Source organism: Bos grunniens, chromosome 9 (assembly GCF_055505025.1).
Source record: "Bos grunniens cultivar Pamir isolate PY7600 chromosome 9, Bosgru_T2T1.0, whole genome shotgun sequence".
Lineage (NCBI taxonomy): Eukaryota > Metazoa > Chordata > Mammalia > Artiodactyla > Bovidae > Bos > Bos grunniens.
This window is the reverse complement of record NC_141173.1, coordinates 78,537,795-78,558,290: the sequence shown is the minus strand read 5'-3', so window position 1 is coordinate 78,558,290 and position 20,496 is coordinate 78,537,795. Positions and strand designations below refer to the sequence as shown.

General features: G+C 36.0%; 1 long non-coding RNA gene across 1 annotated transcript; it reads right to left on the bottom strand.

The window, feature by feature from the left end:
* Window positions 1-5,108: 5,108 nt before the first annotated feature.
* LOC147366231 (uncharacterized) lies at window positions 5,109-10,976 on the bottom strand. The gene is made up of 2 exons (XR_015133278.1): window positions 10,851-10,976; window positions 5,109-6,988 (listed from the first exon to the last, which is right to left on the bottom strand). It is a non-coding gene; the product is annotated as an uncharacterized LOC147366231 (long non-coding RNA).
* Between the last annotated feature and the right edge of the window lie 9,520 nt (window positions 10,977-20,496).

Below are 20,496 nucleotides of genomic sequence, written 5' to 3'. Positions count from 1 at the left end.
GAGCCACCAGGGAAGCCCAAATAAATGATTACTTAGATAAACTAGAATGATTAATTTTAGCTTAAAACAATTCTCTTTGTGTGCTCAGTCTCTCACCTTGTTTGACTCTTTGTGACTTCAGCCCACCAGGCTCCTCTGTTCATGGGATTCCCCAGCACGAATACTGGAGCAAGTTGCCATTTCCTACTCCAGGTGATCTTCCTGACCCAGGGATTGAACCCATGTCTCTGTGTTTCCTAAAACAATTTTAGCCTTCATAATATCACTACCAAAAACAGTACTGTAAGCACAATATTTTAATTAATACATGATTTGAGTTTATCATATTTAAAACTTTCAAAAAATATTATTATTCCATGAGTCAATTAAATTATTTTTACAAATAGTTTAAGGGTACAAATATATACCAAAACATGTTTACCTAAATGAAACTGAGTAATAGATACCTTTTTAACATTATATATTCTTAATCATGCTATAAACACAAGTATATAATGCGTTCACTTAATTCAGAATTTCCAGACTTATAGTCAACTTTAAGACATTAGCTTAATATTAAGTTGTAATTAATAAAATATATTTTTATAGATAGACAAGTTCTTTTTTTTTTAATTGGAGGATAATTGCTTTACAAAGTCATGCTGGTGATAAGTTCTAAATCAGAAAAAATACTACATGCTTTGGTCATTAAATATTGTTTTAAATCAATCCTTTTTTCTTATTTTATATATGGACTGAGTATATATTAAAAGGGTATACAAATTCCTTAAATGCCATTGTTCATATATTTATTTTGTCATATTGAAATATGTTAAAACTGTATGAAATGTGATTATAGGGAAGAAAATAGCTAATTCTTGATGTACTACTGTCTGGTTTTTTTCTAGAAATTATTCACAAAAGAAAAGCTAGTTCCTTTAGTTAAAGGTTGCAATTAATATGATTATAGAGAAACAGGAATGTGTATATAAGACAATAAATACATTTTGTTCTTTAAGAGGCCTGTTCTAGTTTATTCTAGAACTTCCCTGGTGGCTCAGACAGTTAAGTGTCTGTCTACAATGCCGGAGACCTGGGTTCGAGCCCTGGGTTAGGAAGGTTGGAGAAGGAAATGGCAATCCACTCCAGTACTATTGCCTGGAAAATCCCACGGACAGAGGAGCCTGGTAGGCTATAGTCTATGGGGTCGCAAAGAGTCAGACACGACTGAGCGACTTCACTTTCACTTTCTAGTTTATTGAAATCATAGCATTAAAATGATATATACATACTGATTATGTACAGGTAATTAATTTTATTGGAAAGATAAGATTAAAAACTTCATCTCTTTCATTGTTATATATATTACTACACAAATACATTAAAAGTTACAGTAATGGTAATTCAAATATTTGTAAATGAAAAAGGAAGATAAATTTAACAGTCAACCGAAAATGTAAAATTTCCATGACAAGAAAATTTTCTTTAATGACAAGACCATATTAGATGTTGTTCATGACTAGTGTAATAGACTCTAGGATGTTGGTCCTTAGATTCACATTTCTCAATAAAAAGCACAAACATCTTTGAATCATGTTCCATCTAGAAAAATTCTTAAGAACAGTCCAAAAACAAGCAGACAGTTGGGAAGAGAAAGCTTCCACCCAAAACTTTTCTGTAAAGGTAACTGTTAACAGTTCCTATCTAAGACCAGCAAACAAGAGCCATGACTGTCACACTTCAATCTGCACACTCGGTTTTTTATTTTCACAGTAATTTTTCTTTCCTCTTAGCTGTTATAAGACTCTGGATTTCTAACAGACACTTGCTACCTCTTAACTGAGATATTTATAAAAAGATTCCCTGCTTAACACTGCCTTTGACATTCTTAGTCACTCATTAGTATCAATATAAATTCAATGCCTGGCTATAATTTGCTTATGATTTGGTAAAAACACATACACAACTTAAATGACTGTAGGGTTTGTGCTCATTTTCCTAGATGTCATCCAGTTTCCTTTCATAAGAGTAACTTGTAAATTGAATCTGTTGATTTCCTTAGTAATTGGACAAAATCACTAAGCAACTTCTTAGATAAAATCAGTATACACACCAGAAAGATAGATATCTAAAATCCTCTCTTAAGTCAAATCTAAAAAAGGAAGTTTCACAGAAATCACCACCTACAGAACTTTTAAAGGGGTTAGACACTAAAGAGATGGGGGACAGAGCCTGTTTATTTGAATGCTATCTCACTTTTACGTGTGTGCATGCTCAGTCGCTCAGTCGCGTCCAACTCTTTGCAACCCTATGGATTGTAGCCCATCAGGTTCCTCTGTCTATGGGATTCCCCAGGCAAGATTACTAGAGTGGGTTTCCATTTCCCCCACCAGGGGATCTTCCTGATCGAGAGATCAAACTCATGTCTCCTCCATCTCCTGCATTGCAGGCAGATTCTTTACAGCTGAGCCAACAGGGAAACCCTATCTCACTTTTACAGACCTTAGCAAAAAGGCATACCACTTTGGCTATACTCTAAACTCTTTGTCTTCAGATCTACCTGATGAACTCTATTCTATAATTGGATCACCCAATATAAGATCATGTTTAATGAATGGTACCAAAATATTTTAATGCTATTTGAACACCGCACAGAGATATTTTGACTGAAAACATCATTGTGTGGTCTTCTCGCAGTGGATTTGTAACAAAGAATTTTCTTGCCTCTTACCTACAAATTGGGCAAGGATCTGTGTTATCTTTGTAAACTGATACCTCCCTTCAGTGTAGTCTTGATACCCATGAGTCTTACTTGCCTGTCAATTTCCCATCTTGAGAGAAGGGATCTGGACATAGTTTAGCTCAAAGACAAAAGCTGAGCCTTGAATTAAGTCTAAAAAAACTTTAGTCATTGAAAGGAAATTTGGACTGCTTTCTTCTGTCTCAAATCTCTTTTATTTCATGTTTTTCAAGGGACCTAAAAAGTGAGAAAAATTATACATATTATGGTTCAAACAATGGCAGGTGAATTGAACTATGTCAATAAGGCAGTATTAGTTTCATATTGTCTCCATAACAAATACCACCAACTTAGTGTCTTAGAACAACACAAGCGGATTATCTTCTGGAGGTCAGAAGTCCAAAATGTATAATACTAGGGTGAAATCAAGGCAGGGATGCAATCCTTCTGAAGTCTCTAGAGGAAAATCTGTTTCCTGGCTTTTTCCAACTCTAGAGGCTGCCTGTAGTCATTGGCTGATGGCCTGCTATTTTCAAAGTCAACAATGTCATCACTCTGACCTCTGCTTCCATTGTCACAACTCCTTCTCTGACTCTCCTGCTTCATTCTTTCACTTATAAGGACCCTTGTCATTATATGGGGCTCAACTGGATAATCCAAGAAAAAATTCTTCATCTTAGAGTCAGCTGATTAGTCACCTTAATTCCTCCTGAAACCTTAGTTCTCCCCTGCCACATGACAAGCATATTCGGAGGTTCCAGGTAATAGGAGATGGGCATATATGAGATCTTTTATTCTGCTTACCATAAACTCTAAGAGGATCATGAAAATTTCACAGTAGTGGATCAAAACAGAGCCTATTGAAAACTGGGCTGTCAAAATGGAATGAGTGCTTCCTTAAGGAAACAGTACCGCATTTACAGGGCTTCCCAGATGGCTCAATGGAAAAGAATCCAAGGTAGGAGACACAGGAGTTGTGGGTTTGATCCCTGGGTGAGGGGGATCCCCTGGAAAGGAAATGGCAACTCATTCCAGTATTCTTGTCCAGAAAATTCCACAGACAGAGGAGCCTAGTGAGCTAATAGTCCATGGGGGTCACAAAGAGTTGGACACTACTGAGCTCACTACAGTACATTTACATCCCCATGTATCTTGCAAGTATTGATATATTACTAATAAATGTCAGAAACAACAAAATCATGAAACAATATCCCTTATTTGATTCCACAGATTCTTTGGATTAAAAAAGGAATATCTTTGTCCTAAAATGGAAACTCTTGGCTTTTGGCCTAGATATGTGCTACAAATGATGATAAATAATCCTTCTCTTAGTAATTTTATTACAGTCCTCAAATATGTGATCTCCAAAGCCTTAAATACTACTATGCAGAAAGTGTCCTGGCAAGCAATCCAACAAATAATATTCTCACATAAAGAACAAGAAAGCTTGGCAAATACAAAGGCAGGAACAGGTACCATCAGGAATTCTATACATTAATCAGTGGTGCTTAATGTATATATTGGGAGTGATCGTGTCCCCACATGATAATCACTTGTCTTCCAGCTTAGAGCAAAGAATAACCATTATGTAAACAGATCTAAAATCAACTTTTCCCTTAAGTTAAATACTACCTGGATCATTGGGCATAGGTTCTTATCTCAAATACTGAGAACAAGCAAAGGTGGCTGTATATTTTCACCCTGCTTATTTAACTTATATGCAGACTACATCATGTGAAACGCCTGGCTGGATGAAGCACAAGCTGGAATCAAGATTGCCAGAAGAAATATCAATAACCTCAGATATGCAGATGACAGCACCCTTATGGCAGAAAGTAAAGAGGAACTGAAGAACCTCTTGATGAATGTGAAAGAGGGGAGTGAAAAAGCTGGCTTAAAACTCGGCATTCAAAAAATGAAGATTGTGGCATCCAGTCCCATCACTTAATGGCAAATAGATGGGGAAACAATGGAAACAGTGACAGATTTTATTTTCTTGAGCTCCATAATCACTGCAGATGGGGACTGTAGCCATGAAATTAAAAGATTCTTGCTCCTTTGAAGAAAAGGTATGACCAACCTAGACAGCATGTTAAAAAGCAGACATTACTTTGCCAACAAAGGTCCATCTAGTCAAAGCTATGGTTTTTCCAGTAGTCATGTATGGATGTGAGAGTTGGACCATAAAGAAAGCTGAGTGCTGAAGAATTGATGTTTTTGAACTACAGTGTTGGAGAAGACTCTTGAGAGTCCTTTGGACTGCAAGGAGATAAAACCTGTCAATCCTTAAGATCAGTCTGAATATTCATTGGAAGAACTGATGCTGAAGCTGAAGCTCCAATACTTTGGCCACCTGATGCAAAGAACTGACTCACCGGTAAGACCTTGATGCTGGGCAAGATTGAAGGCAGGAGGAGAAGGGGATGACAGAGGATGAGATGGTAGGATGGCATCACCAACTCTATGGACATGAGTTTCAGCAAGCTCTGTGAGTTGGTGATAGGGAAGCCTGGCGTGCTGTAGTCCATGGGGTCGCAAAGAGTCAGACATAACTGAGCAACTGAACTTAGTTGCTTGCTTCAAAAGCCATCTATTCTTTGAAGTTAAACTATGAACCAATAACAACCAATTACTTATTACAACTAACACTTTGTTCACAATGTTCTTCAATATTCTTGCCTCTCTGGGCTCAGCAAACTAAAACTATTATAAATATTGTCTATCCCAAATAGTTCCCGGCTTTGAAAGACCTTAAAATCATTCAGCCCACATTCTAGAGACTAGAAGTATTCTCCTTGTCTTCCCTATTCTGAGACATCACTAAGATTCTGTCAAGGTGGCATTTTCCCTTTGCTGTTGCAAGTCTAATAAATGTAGCTCTAATACACAACATGTTTCTCTAGTCATCACTTGGAAAGTTGGGAATTGATAGAGGCCGAGCCAGAAAACTACCATTTCATGGTAACTTCTCTGCTCCCATGCAGAAGGAGTCTCCCTTTAGTCAGAGTAAAGGGAGAAGGAGTAGCCATTGTTGTTACCCTATTTGGGAGCCTTCTATCTGGACAGCCATGAAGTATACATAAAGATCCATTGAACCTTAATTCATTGTCACTCAATTTTGACATGCCTGTATTCTGAAAAGTGTCTAGAAATTATGTTCTCAAATGTTAAAAAAAAAAGAAAACTTAGGGGAAGTTTAAGTTTGAAAAAATATTATTTCAAATATTATGATAATGTTATGTCCAATACATAGCATAATCATATATCACATCATGTAATATTATATCCCATGTATTTCTGTTTAAATTTATATATATTAATACAATTTTGCATTTCAATTTCTCAATTTTGTCAGATGCCAACATTGAGAAAGTGATGTTGATTATCAGAAATCTTCTCTAATAAGTCTAAAATATGTACAACTAATGCATAAAGATGAATCCAACTCTCCAAGAAGAGCCTGACTTTACTGAAACACTTCTCACTATTTTTAGTTCCTGTAAAAAAGGAAATGCTTAGCTTATCTAATTATGATATTAGAGACTTTTTTCATGAAATGGTAATATCCAGAAGACTTCTGTTTTCAATTTTTACTGAGAATTTGTGAGTCTATTATTATGAATCAGTCATACACCATGCATGTACTGTCACACTGTCTATTTTATTTTAGAACACATATCATGGGTTCTATCATAACTGGTTCTAATTATAGTGATTATTACTCAAGAAATCTAAAATTTAATTTCCCTAAAATATGAGAATAGTCTAATTTATTCATGGTGGCTATGTCCCAAATTATTATCCTAACCTAGCACATAATTTTCAGGTTAAAAAAAATAACACATGGTTCAAGCTCAGGGTGACCTGTTTAATGTCCGCAACCACTCAAACCAATCCTTTTTATATAATCCATAATCCAACATAGTAAATTAAGTCAAATTCAGAGAAAGGTTACAGAAGCAGCTCTAATGATCTGATTTTTTTCCATATCAAGTTCAAAATTCGAAGGCTTTATTGTATGAGTACAACATAAAACAACAAATTTAGCTAGGTAAGCAATATTTATGAGTTGAACTAAGAGAGTTCTAACCTCAAAAGAATATTTTAACAAATAAAATTTAAAGGGCTTACCAACTCGATGCTCTCCATCACATTGTCCTATATTTACCTTTTTTCCCATTTGGAAACATTCTAATCCAACCTCTTGAGTTATATTTCAACTTGGGCTTGCCCAATTGCCTCTTGAAAAGTCCTTTCCTTTAGATCCACCTGAAATAAATCATCTCACTTCACATTCAGATTGATTAATATTTTTAGCAACCCACGTTCAACTTATAGTATCCAAACTGAAAACTAAGCTCTTCTATAAAGTCAGTCCAGGACCATCTAATTCCAGAGGTGACTTTGATATAGAATAAAAAGTGATGATGGAAAAGCAAATGAACAATGTACTTTAAACAGGAGAAGGAGTGAAAAAAGGGAGTTTTGAGGGATGGAGTGTTTTTGGTTTGTAGCAACTACAAGCAGATTTTTCTTAGAACCCTATTCAAAACCCAACAATCAAATCTGCCAATATGTGGCCAGTCTTGTTATGGAACATGATGATGGTGTGTCTCAGATTACTTAACACTGGATACTCAAGCATATTTAGAAATCCTGTTTTTCTGTATTACCTTGTTGTGTGACCTTGAGCAAATCATTCAACATCTCTGAGTCTCAACTTTCTATGTATTAATTGAAAATAATACAAAAAGCAAAATAATTTTAAAGCTATTTATTCTAATTTTAAGTTAAATTACTAATATTCACTAATGAGGAGAAGCTGTTGAAGATTTCACATGACTGTTCAGTTTTCAGCAAGCTAACTGCATGGGAGCTTCACCAGTGTCTCTGTATCAACTTTATCAAAGCTTTAAATATATATGGAATAATATTAATAAACATAAGTATATGAAATAATACTTTTCATCTTAATGAAGATCAAATTACATGATTGATCTTTGATTCCTTAGTTACTATCTCAAAGAAACTTTCTCCGACACTCCCATCACTTCCTCTCCACATAAGGAAAAATCACCTAAGAGATCAAGAGAACTTTCTCAGGTCTGTGATTAAGCAAAGATGCATTATAAAAAGAATTGAATAATTAACAGACTACTTCTGAGAGTAAGTGAGAACTGGATTTAAATTGCAAAACTATATACATTTAAATTTTAGTTATTAACTCTATGCCTTTGCAGCACTTACAAAACTTCTTAATCCCTCTTTCCTTATCTATAAAATTGAGCTACTTCCTGTCTCAGGAATTTTGCAAGAATTAAAGATGATAATAGATTAAATCCTAAACTGTAGATTAGTAAAGAGTAGTCATTTAATACTTGACAAATATTGCATAATGGTTTTTTAGAAGTATGTTAGTCACAAAATTGGTTAACATATTCTCAACTGAGTTCAGTCTCTCAGTTGAGTCCAACTCTGCAATCTCATGGACTGCAGCACGCCAGGCTTCCCTGTCCATCACCAACCCCGGAGCTTGCTCAAACTCATGTCTGTAGAGTTGGTGATGCCATCCAACCCTCTCATACTCTGTTGTCCCCTTCTCCTCCTGCCTTCAGTCTTTCCCAGCATCATGGTCTTTTCCAATGAGTCAGTTCTTCGCATCAGGGACAAAGTATTTGAGTTTCAGCTTCAGCATCAGTCCTTCCAATGAATATTCAGGACTGGTTTCCTCTAGGATTGACTGCATTGATCTCCTTGCAGTTCAAAGGACTCTCAAGAGTCTTCTCCAACACCACAGCTCAAAAGCATCAATTCTTCAGTGCTCAGATTTCTTTATGGTCCAACTCTCACATCCATACATGACTACTGGAAAAACCATAGCTTTGACTAAATGGACCTTTGTTGGCAAAGTAATGTCTCTGCTTTTTAACATGCTGTCTAGATTGGTCATACCTTTTCTTCAAAGGAGCAAGAATCTTTTAATTTCATGGCTGCAGTCCCCGTCTGCAGTGATTTTGGAGCTCAAGAAAATAAAGTCTCACTGTTTCCATTGTTTCCCCATCTATTTGCCATGAAGTGATGGGACTGGATGCCGTGATATTCGCTTTTTTAATGCTGAGTTTTAAGCCAGCTTTTTCACTCTCCTCTTTCACGTTCATCAAGAGGCTCTTCAGTTCCTCTTTACTTTCTGCCATAAGGGTGGTGTCATTTGTGTATCTGAGGTTATTGATATTTCTCCCTGCAGTCTTGATTCCAGCTTGTGCTTCATCCAGTCCAGCATTTCACATGATGTACTCGGCATATAAGTTAAATAAGCAGGGTGACAATATACAGCCTTGACATACTCCTTTCCTGATTTGGAAACAGTCTGTTGTTCCATGTCTGGTTCTAACTGTTGCTTCTTGATCTGCATACAGATTTCTAAGGAGGCAGGTCAGGTGGTCTGGTATTCCCTTCTCTTTAACAATTTTCCACAGTTTATTGTGATCTACAGAGTCAAAAACTTTGGCATAATCAATAAAGCAGAAGTAGATGTTTTTCTGGTATTCTATTGCTTTTTCTACCATCCAACAAACTTTGGCAATTTGATCTCTGGTTCCTCTGCGTTTTCTAAAGCCACCTCGAACACCTGGAAGTTCACAGTTCACATACTGTTGAAGCCTGGCTTGGAGAATTTTGAGCATTACTTTACTAGCGTGTGAGATGAATACAAGTGTGCGGTAGTTTGAGCATTCTTTGGCATTGCCTTTCTTTGGGATTGGAATGAAAACTGACCTTTTCCAGTCCTGTGGCCACTGCTGAGTTTTCCAGATTTGCTGGCATATTGAGTGCAGCACTTTCACAGCATCATCTTTCAGGATTTGAAAGAGCTCAACTGGAATTCTATCACTCTATTAGCTTTGTTCATAGTGATGCTTCCCTAAGGCCCACTTGACTTGACTTAACATATTCTAGAGGTTCTAAATTCTAAGGTTTCTAGATTTCAAATTCTAAATTTTCTGGATTTAAGGTTTCTGGTTTCCAAGGCTTCTGGATTCTAAATTATAGATTCTGAATTCTAAATTCTAAGGTTTCTAAATTCTAAGAATTTCTAAACTCTAAATTTAGAATTTGTAAATTCTGCTTTCTGGATTCTGTTCCTACCCTATGCTTATATGAATACATTCACATTACTCTAAAGTAGATTTTTTTTTCTGGATTTTCCTTGAGCTTATCAGAAGGTGTAAAAAAATGTTTTTTATATAGCTAATGTAATGGCTGCCACCTGACAGAGCAATCGTAAGTGGCCAGAGATCATAAAATAGCATAGATTATGCAGGTGGATTTTTTACCATCTGAGCCACCAGGGAAGCCCAAATGTATTTTTTTTTAAAGTGTTCCAACTTTTTAAATATCTTAAAATCAATTGAATAGGCATCTTTAATCATTCATGACTCCTTATGATTGAGAATGTGTTTCCACTTCTTTTTAGGCTTTTCTTCCACTAGCCTATTAACTCTCTTGCCTTCTCTTATTTTTCAAGTACTCTTTCCTAGTTTAATCTCATCTTGAAATCTTCTCCTCTCTTTCTCCCCTCAGAAGGCCCATAATACTTTATTTGTTCCTATTGTGTTGGAATTAACACTTCCTACCTTGCATAATGTTTATATTTCTTTTGTTTTATCTCTTGTACTAGGGTGCAAACTTTTGAAAGCACAGAAAGTGCTTATTCATTCTTGTATCCTCATTAGGCTTTTTATAGGATAGAAACAATGCATTTTGTCTGATCAAATAAAGAAAGTTATAGCAGAATTATTTACATTTTACCAAATAAGTTATTTCTAAATTTTTCAAAGATTATCAATTACATATAGCAAAACAGTGTTGACCTAAATAATTCTTGTTTTAGGTGATGTAAACACAGTATTGCTTACTCAGTCAAATAAAATGAAGCTTAGAACTATTCTCCATCCTACCTTTTGACCATTTAAAAAGTGACTTAGTTCAAAAGTTCTCCAACAGACCCTTTTATTTCCTGTTGTTGGATACATCATGTTTTAAAGTTGAAAAAAAGTGAAAAAGACAGTATTTGATGTTTGTTATCTTTGCAGTAAGTACTGAACTATATTAAACAAAAAAAAATTGAAGATACCTGTAATATCGTGACATCACACCGAATGTTGTCAAGAACTATGAAGAGTTTGAGATCTTTACTGTTAGCAAGTCAGTCTGTTCATTGGCCACAGTTTCATGGATGCTGACGAGAGACATGAAACCCTTGAGTCAAAAACAAAGCAAAGTTTATTACTCAAAGCAATAGCAGTAGCCAGAGAATGGTTCTTTTTACACTAGTTCTCCAAACCTCAATTTCCACAGGATGATACAAAGAGGGTCAACTGATATGTGGACACACAGTTGACTGCAGGAAAGAAATTGCATTTTTAGGGAACCAGACCTCTTATACTGGGCAGTAAGCATATCTGTTCATTGCTCTGGAAAGGATATCCTGCATCTTTCTAGATTGTAAGCAAATGTGCCCTTTGCACCAGAAAGAGACACTTTCTCTAACTGCCAAGGCAATTTGCTATATAAACATCCTTGAAAAGATCATCTAGGAGAAAGACGCTTTGTGCCTTTGCTCAGAAGATAGTGGAAGAGTGAGATGCCTTTGAATAACTGTCTTCCAACAAGCGTCACTCATTGATTCCCATAAAAGTCAAATTCTAGACGGGTCTATCATGCATAGACTACAGTTCGTTCTACAATAATACAACATATGCATTCCATAAAAGTGCCATCCTACGTAAAATTGTGCAATAAAACAATGTTGGGGGGAGGGGAATGATGCTAGGAGTATGACACTCAAACACCTTGTCAATGACACATTAAAAATAATACAGGAACTTAGTAAAAACAGTAGTATAGTTTTAAACATATTAAATAATTAACTAAAATGTAAATACTCCAATAAATACGACGATTTACCTTAAAAAAAAAAAACTTGGTTTGCTTGTGGAAGTGAATGTTGAGAGTTTCAGTTTTGAGTTATTGTGAAGTGGTGAAAGGGGATTATCTGAAATCAGATGGAAAATCATAACAGCAGCTAGACATGGGTGTGGCTTACAACACACCTGGTGAACTGAGATAGACGGCAGATGTTTGAGGCACGTGGGGGTGTGTGTGTGTGTGTGTGTGTGTACATTTTGTATTTGCCTCTCAACTCAACTGAGCTGGGTGCCATTCTCCAGATTTACCTAGTGTTTCTCTTCAATGAAATCAAACATAAAGAAACAGTATAATTTATGTTATTCTCAAATTATTCCCTAATACATCAATCTCACTGGAAAAACTGGCATTTTCAAGATGAGTGTTAGAGACAAACTAACTTTATATGACAATCTAGTCACAAATAATGCCTTTGTCTTATTCATTCATGAGAGAATATTTCCTGTAGCCCTCTGTTAGCTAACATTTTTCTTAGTTTAATTTGAATCAACCTGTGTACTTGAAAGTACATTCTTTTTATCTGTTTGAGTTACCAAAGGAAAACATAATTGTGAAAATCTAAAACTATTTAGTGATTCATTCCTCACCTTTCCATGCTGCAGTCCTATCTCTTTCCCCCAGAGTTAACTGGGTGACACTCCCGTGCTACCCTTCCAGACATTTGTTACAGTTTTACACACATGGATAGATAGGTGACTTTCTTTTTATTTTGCATCTATCCAATCATTCAATGTTTATGCTTCTGAGACTCCTTTTTTTCATTCTGTGATTTAATATACTCATTTTTTCATTCTGCAATTTAATATATTGCATGGATATTTCTGTTAGAACATCATTTTCACCAATGCTATATAATATTCCATTTCCATACTTTTGTGAATGTAACAGCAGTTATATCAATTAACTTGTCTCTCTAAAAAAACTCTTCAAAGAGGGAAAAAAAGGTATCAATCCTCACATCTGTATTTTCTGTAGAATTCTGGAAATAGCATTAATGGATGAAAAACTGTACAGTTTTACATTTTGACAGATATTGGCAAGTTATCTAAAAATAAAACACCTTCAAATTACACTATTTCTCTTTTCTCCATTTCTTTGCCAACCCTGGATATTATCCATCTTTTATAATTTGTGTCAATTTGATGGCAATCTATTTTCTGTCTGTATTTAACCTAATTTATCAGTGAGAGTAAGCATTTTTCATATGTTGGTTAGCTATTGCATTTCATCTCTGAATGTTTATTTATAGCCATTGCCTGTTTTTGTCATTGGGTTTTTTTTTTTTTGGCATTTTTTTCTAAAGTATTTATTTGTGGAAGTTCTTTATATATTATTGCTAACAATTTGTTGTCTCTGAGTTTTGGTGCAAATAATTCCCTCTGATAAGTTTTACATTTTTAACTGTGGCATGGTTAACTGGAAAAAAGAAAATTTTAATCCTATAAAATATTCTGAAGTTTTTTGTTGTTGTTGTTGCCCTAATTTAGAAAAGAGTCATGGAAATCAATCAGATGTTAGCCAATGAATACATAAAGTGGGGTTAGATATTTTAAAAATACCCAAAAAGAACAAAGAAGAAAAACGGCAAAGCCAATAAGGAATAAAATGTTAATGAAAGACACATCGGCTTTGTAGTGCTTTCCTCTTAGATGAATTCTGTTAAGAGCATTATGACTAAAGTAAAGCTCTTTTATCTAAGGAAGAGAAAGCTTTCTAATAAAGAATAGTACAATATATAAATAACAGTAAGATTATTTTAACCTGTGTAAAAAAAATTTAAAGAGAGATGTTATTATTAGGTTTAATTACACTAGCAATTAAATGGAAATACTATCTGTGATGGGTACAGTAACAGTGTAAAAAGTAAAAATAATTCTCTGAAATTTCTAGCATCATAGAATTATTATTATTTCCCGGGTGTCTAAACCAAAGCTCCAAAGGAGCATGGTAGGATAAACGTGCTGTAGGCCTCTGGACTCATAATAGGAAAAAGGACTCGTAATAAGAAAAAAGATCAAGATAAGACAGATAATACGTAACCTTCTCTGAAAATATTCATAGGAAGGCTAGGAAGCAAAGATTTTCCACTTTAGTTCACAACTTTAAGATACCTAAATATATTTATAACTGTTGGTACCCATTCTTTATGTAAGTAAAGAAAACACATTTTGAGAGCCATTTTTTCCCCAATATGATCACCTGCATTTACAAGGTCATTGTAGGAAAAAAAAAAAAAAAGAAGAAGAAGCCCAGCTGTGACAATTCAGTGACATCCACCTTCTCAGATGAAGTGGAAACACACAACTCACCAGGGGCTGAAATATGCGGGGGTGTGATTATAAAACGACTGTCTCTTGAGGACCTGGTAGAAATAAGATACATATCTCTTGAGGCCATTCCAGAGAGGAGAGAAATTTAGTGAATACAAACAGATAGCCACGTTGCCCACATTTCTCAGCTCTGAAGATGACGTTGAGCATAGCTGGGTTCCGTTATTGCAGTTAAGCCGGAGGGCAGTGGTCTGGACCTTCTTTGTTCTCCCCAGTAAGGACTGATGCATTTGAAGTCGCTAATCAGCATTGTCAGTGCATTTGCTCAGCTAATCTTCTGGCAGTGCGGGATGAACAATCTGTCTATTGACTGTCTCAGCAGTCGCTAGCCCCTCTACCCTCACCCCGTGTTGATCCTCATCTAGTTTCTGCTGGCTGCTCTTTTTCCTATAAACAAAAAAATTAAAAAATGAAGAAGCAACAGCAGGTGTGTAAAAAGCTGGCCATTCTCTTCCCCTCCCCCAAGAGACAATTCTCACTCTCCTAGTGAGTTCTCTCTCCCTTCCCCCTGTGATTCCTTCTGGAATTTGAAAAATGTTGCCTAATTCTTAGCTTGTACTTGGATAATTACTGAATTTCAACCACCTTGAGCTCCCTGCTAAATAGAGTATTTCTGCTGTATTTCACGAGTGTGTGTGTGTGTGTGTGAAGCACTATTTTATAACAATAGGGACATTTTGATAACATCTGTCATCACTTCATTCAGAAAATATTTGTGATTAACACTTTGTATTGGGAGATAGAGCAGACAGTCAGGAATATATTTACCTCTGTATTACTCTGATAAACATATGAATTCACCTGTGGCTTCCTTTACAACACACCCCTAAGAAGGAAATAGAGAAAATCCTTGCATTTCCTATTTTAAAACTTTTTATCGTTGACCCTCCTGCAGGAATAAAATTAAAGATGAAATTTGCCAAGACTCAGCATGAATTTACTTTTACCAGAAGGTGTAGGAGAAGCTGTAATATAAAATATACTTAATTATAATAAAGCTACTAGCACAACACAAAATGTTTTTGCCTAAGACTACAAAATTTGACTTCACCTGTTCATATAAAGCTGTTCACATTCAACTTCAAGCAAATGTATTTATTTGTCAGGAACAAAGTCAGAAAGGAAATGATTTACCAATAATTCTACTTAGCCTCATCTTCTGTTCTTGGTATAACTCCATCCACATATAACTCAACCACACAGAACCAGTTATATGCACACACAACTACTGTGTATAATTATGTGTGAATTTGAAACAGAGAAAACAAAGTTTTGTCCAGCCGGAAGAACACACGCCACAGACGAGAACTTGCACTCCTTGGTACTCAGTCCCTTTCCTTTCTTTCTTCTTTTTTTGTTTCTCTGAAGGAAATAAACTCACACATATCACCACTGGAACTGAAAAGTTTCAAAGATAAACACACTTCTCCTACTAGTAGTAGGACCATACGAGAACAGTCATTGCTTAAACACCCAAGATTTCTGGGCATAGTAGATTCTCATAGAAAAGCTCAAAATCTTTAGAGATTAAGTCTAGATCATCTGTGCTTTTGACCTATGGGGATTTAGAGACACTAGAAAAAATGTGTGAGGATCTAATATTAATATATTTATCAGGACTCCTTTATGAACAGTTTCTGTGTCTAGGAAGGTTGCATGTGAAAGTCACTCAGTTGTGTCTGACCCTTTGTGATCCCATGCACTATACAGTCCATGGAATTCTCAAGGCTAGATAGAATACTGGAGTGGGTAGCCATTCCCTTCTCCAGGGGATCTTCCCAAACCAGGGATTGAACCCAGTTCTCCCACCTTGCAGGCAGAGTCTTTACCAGCTGAGCCACCAGGGAAACCTGGAAGGTTGTACGGCTACTCCAAATTTTCTGTTTATCAAGAACACTAGGACTCTCCCAGAGCATGTAATGGAGTTATATAAATTTGAAGGATTCAGTGAAAGAAGCAGCTGCAAATTAATAGACTGTTGATATAGTTACTAAGCTCACTGTGCTCCCACGGTACTTTGCCCATCTCTTTGTAATATCATGTACTGTAATCTTTCTATAGTTGAATCTGGTATATTGTCTGACAGACTTTGATCCCTTGAAGGGCAACTTAAAGGTGGTTTTCATTTCTCTTACTTCAGATTATTTGAATAATGAAGCAATTTATAAATGTCTATAAGAAGTGTCTATCAAAATGAATAAAGTTATCTCTGCATCCCAAGAACCTATTATAATGTCTACCGTATATACAGTAGATGAACAGTTCATCTGGTTACAATAACTAATTTGTGAATAAAGGAAGGAAATCCAGATCTTCTGATTCAAAACTCATTTCAATTCAAACCTTCCCTTGACCATAGTTCTCTTTCAAGCCACTACCTCTTTTCCATTTTTTCTCACTTAACATCTTGCAAGAAATGTTTACTTTTAATGTCTCTAAGAAGAAGTATACAAGAAAATCACAAGTCTCAACAACCAACTCAGTCTGTTTAAAGGAAAACTGACATGGAAAACTAGTCACTAAAAAAAGTTTTTAAATAATTTGCTCAGGGCATATTGACATTTTGCTTAAAGATATAAGCAAAGTTAGAAAACATAAAAGCCATCTATAGAAGAGTCAATTTCCCAGAAATCCTCATTGAGATATTTATTGCATTTTTTATTTTAGTCTTGCTTTCTAACAAATTCCAGTAACATTATCTCTTCCTAATGATGAATTTTTTTTAATCTTCTGCAATCTCTGGGAAAAAATGTTTTTACAAACTCACTGTCCAGTCCTTTTGGTACAGCATATGACTCATGTAAACAAAGTTTTTACTTTCTGAATCTTTATTAGGACTTCAGAAGTAAATTTAATCTTTCAAAAAAACCTGGAGCTTAAAAGACTGGGCTGTAGAAAAGTGGAGTAATATGGTTACTAAAGACACACAGACTCATATTCCAACACTCTAGGAAAGTTCTCTGCTGGGTGGGTTTGTTACATTTCAAATGAAAGGACCCTAGACAATCCAATCTTCAGATCAGATCAGATCAGTCGTGTCCGACTCTTTGTGACCCCATGAATTGCAGCACGCCAGGCCTCCCTGTCCATCACCAACTCCCGGAGTTCACTGAGACTCACGTCCATCGAGTCAGTGATGCCATCCAGCCATCTCATCCTCTGTCATCCAATCTTATTTTCTCATTTAATGAAGTTTTGCTGTTATCCTTATTTCATGAGCCTTTATTATGATACTGTTGAGGCTACCAAAGGCAATACTATCTTGCAAGGTGGATCAAGTTCTTGGTCCAGGTTGGTAGACAAAATTTAAGAGAAGATCTCACTTCAACAGCATGGTGCCAAGAAAGAATATAAGTGAGATAATAGGGAAAAAATGTAATAATATATAAGCTTTAGATCTACTGCCCTATAGTTTTTGCTACCTATAGTTCCCAAAGTCTTCAATGTGCTGGTCTTTAAATTGCTTTTAGCACTGAATTAGACATTGGTTAACCAGTCCATTCTAAAGGAGATCAGCCCTGGGATTTCTTTGGAAGGAACGATGCTAAAGCTGAAACTCCAGTACTTTGTCCACCTCATGCGAAGAGTTGACTCACTGGAAAAGACTCTGATGCTGGGAGGGATTGGGGGCAAGAGGAGAAGGGGACAACGGAGGATGAGATGGCTGGATGGCATCACTGACTCGATGGACGTAAGTCTCAGTGAACTCCAGGAGTTGGTGATGGACAGGGAGGCCTGGCGTGCTGAGATTCATGGGGTCGCAAAGAGTCAGACACGACTGAGCGACTGATCTGATCTGATCTGATCTAAGTGTACAATAGAGCCAGATTTCCTAATTTGCTGTATTTGAGAATAGATCAAGATTCTACTTGTGCACACATAAACTCGTATAAAGTCCTAGAGAAAGGGTCCCCATAAACTTAATATCCAAACTCATACTTTTTTAAATGTCAAAACTCTAATTGTAGTGTTTTATAAATGGTTAGGAAGTTTTTATGGAGAAGAAAATGGCAACCCACTCCAGTATTCTTGCCTGGAAAATCCCATTGACAGTGGAGCCTGGCAGGCTATAGTCTATGGGGTTGCAAAGAGCTGGACATGACTGAGCATGTGCAAGTGCATGAAGCTTTTAAGCGATGTCTGTTTATTACCACAAATAATTTTGCTAATATTTGAATGGAAAAGGAAACAAAAATAAGCATAAACTCCCCAAATTTGAGGGGAATGAAAATAGGACACACATTTTGAAAAAATACACCTATTACTATGCCCTCACCTTAAAACCCTCATACCGTAAGAAATGCTATAGCTAAGAGGAAAACACAGATGTGATTATAAGTAGTTTAAGTTATATTTTGAAAACAAGATTTAAAACTTGTATTCATGGCTAAAAAGAAAAGTTAAAACTAAATGGAAAAGATATTTATATTTGCTTGAAGTAATTTTATAGACTCCTACAGCAACCAAAAAGAGAGCTCCCATGAATTAAGTTAAATTGTTATCACATATGGGTTCCAAAGTATTACAGTAAAATAAAAGAACCCATTGTACAAACGGGAAGCAGGAAAAAATCTAAGAATGCCTGAAAGTAGAGAACAAACATATGAAAACAATGTGACAATTCAGAAGTTATTTTTGTACTAAACTGTCAATATATTAAGAGTTGATTTATTATCTTCTCATTTCAGTAAATCAGGAGAATCAGACTACTAAAGTTCAAATCCCAGCTCCGTTCTTCCCTACTCTGTGATCTCTAGCTAGTAAGTTAACTACTCTGGACTATTTCCTGATCTGTATAAAAGACTAATCATAAGACCAACCTGAGGATAAATTGAGTTAATACATATAATGCACTTGGCCTGGCCCACTGTAAACATTTCATTCATTCCACCCCATCTCTCTGTACCTCAGGAAGTACATATTCACTCAGGTTGGCATTGGCTAGAATAATCCAGTAGGAAACAGAGATGCCATATTCCCATTTGTGTGCATCTCTCAATACCTAATGTCACATATTGGCAGTGTGGCCTGCTGTCCTTCAAATCGGATTAATGTCCTAGGAATGAGACCAAGGCACAATCCCATTTTCTTTGTGTTTCAAAGAATGAACTCATATGACTGTGTTTTACTGGTTTCAAATACAATTCCTTGAATTTTGAGATTTCTTTTCTTTTTTCAAAGGTATTTTATTGAATAAAACCCAGCCCGTTTGTTCTGTGATTGCCATTTCTGAAGTCGCTCAACCAAGACAACATCATCAATCAAGGGTAGCGTGTGTCAGCAGGGGTCTTCTCTTCTTTTTCTGAGGGTCTATGATGTTTGTTTTTCAACAAAAACTGAACTCTAAGTAAACACAAATTTTTATTTCCGAGTAAATGTTTTCACATCTCTGTTTTCTGAGAATGTCAATTTTATTTTGTTTCCCAAGTTGATAGAAAAAGAAATAAATCATTTAAAGAGCACATTTATTTCTTGCCACAAAATGGTCCATAGAAATGGTCAAAATGTTCAGCAAAGCAAGACTTTTGCTAAATAAATGAAAACTTCACAAGCTAAATAGTGAATACATGTACACAAGCAGACCCACAGGAGGCAGAAAGAATCGTAAGTCAATCATGCCATCCTAAATGAAAAGGATTACAAAACAAAAACAGAAACAGACTTGGTCTCTGTTTCCCCAAAACTTTGGTTCAAGTTTGTGTTCCTTCTTTTGAAAAAAAAAAAAAAAGGAACTTGAAATTCAACATGAAACATGGTTGTGTTCAAATTCTTTAAATATACTTATTAGTGAAGTTCCAAAAAGATGACTGCAGAAGGAGATTCCCAACACATGGGAAACAACTCCAGCCCTTCTAATTACTGATAGATGATCCTGTTCCTTATTTTCCATGTTAATTTAACCACTGCTTCTAAGAATGCGAGACAGAAGACACTCAGGTCTCCTAAGTTATGCTGCATCTGACGCATCACAAACTTATTCACACGTCCTTCCAAGCCTCTACAAAGCTGTCTGCAAGTTGAAGTTTTAATGAACACAGTTTAAAGAGTCACAAAATCAAGTGGAAGGTTGGCAACCATCTGTTGAATTTGTGCTCCATAGATAGACAATCCCCACCATTTAGAAACTGGAGTGGATTGTTTTGCCCTGAATGGTGTGAATTTCCTCTCCAGGCAGTCCAAAAGCACAGATAATGACCACGTTGTACTGGAGAGGCCTGGCCTAAGAGCTCAGAGAACAGGAATAAAATCATACATTGTATTCCTACTTGAGGAGGTCAACTTGCTTTATGCACACTATCTAATCAATTCTCAAAGCATTCCATTGAAATGAGGGAGAGGCCAGTACAATATTCGCTTTACAGATGGATAACCTGAGGCTCCAAAAGGTTAAGCAGTTTGCCAAGGTCACACGAGGCCATTTCCACACAACTGCAAATTACCTGGGCCATGCAGGCAAAGAGC